The sequence below is a fragment of the Octodon degus genome, unplaced genomic scaffold (genome assembly GCF_000260255.1).
Source record: "Octodon degus isolate 3935 unplaced genomic scaffold, OctDeg1.0 scaffold00059, whole genome shotgun sequence".
Lineage (NCBI taxonomy): Eukaryota > Metazoa > Chordata > Mammalia > Rodentia > Octodontidae > Octodon > Octodon degus.
The window spans coordinates 6048392-6049387 of record NW_004524635.1 but is presented as its reverse complement, the minus strand read 5'-3'; positions in this window follow the sequence as shown (position 1 = coordinate 6049387).

Below are 996 nucleotides of genomic sequence, written 5' to 3'. Positions count from 1 at the left end.
GATTTGATTTGAAACTGTCTCATTGCTATGTTTATCAATAAAACTTTGAAAAAAAGAAAACATGGGGGGGAAAGAGAGAGAAAGAGAGAAGAGAATGACTTTCTGACAAGAACAAATGGAAAATCAAATGACATAAGTAAATTATAAGATATATTAGGAGGTCATTAATGCCTTGGAAAATTAAAAAGTTTAGTGTGATAAAAGTGATGGATAGTACAGAGGACAGAGTGAGATGAAGGCCAGATTTAAATAGAGCAGTAAGCAGGCTCAGGCTTTTCAGAAGATAGCATGTAAGTAATCCCTTGGAAGAGCTGAGGGAATGAGTCACATGGTTTGAACCACCAGTGTAAAAGGATGTGCCTTTAAGGGCGTGCAAAAAGATGAGCAGGGCTGGAACAGTCAGCAGAGTAGGTTCAGAATCTTAGGGGCTGTGTTAAACACTGTATGGACTTTCCACTCATTCTGAGTGACAAGGGGGAAATGGGGCCATTTCACTCAGGGGAGTCATAGGGGATGACTCCTATCTAGCTGTCTCCACAAAGCCTCATTGCTCATAGTTAGGGCTGGCTCATGGATGTGTGGGTTATTCCACTGACTGGTTTCACACAATTCTCAGAGTGAATAGTGGACCCACCCTAGATGTGGGTGTTACCAACCAATTGGCTTATAATCTGGATGGAATAAAAGGGGAAAGAAGAAAGCCTTGCTGCTTCCCGCCTGCAATGCCATGGACTGTCTTCCCTCCGCTGTGTCCCTCTGGCATGCCACACTGCCTTGGAGCTGGCCAACTATGGACTGAAACCACTACAAATTGTGAGGTAAAAATAAAGCTTTTCTCCTCTAACTTGTGGGTGTATCTTGTTCCAGCAACAAGAAAGTAACTAAGACATCATGTGATATGACCTATGTTTAAAAGGCTTACTCTGGGGCCAGTGAGATAGCTCAGCGGACTGAAGCACCTGCTTAGGCAAGCTTAGGCAAGCACAGGGACCATGA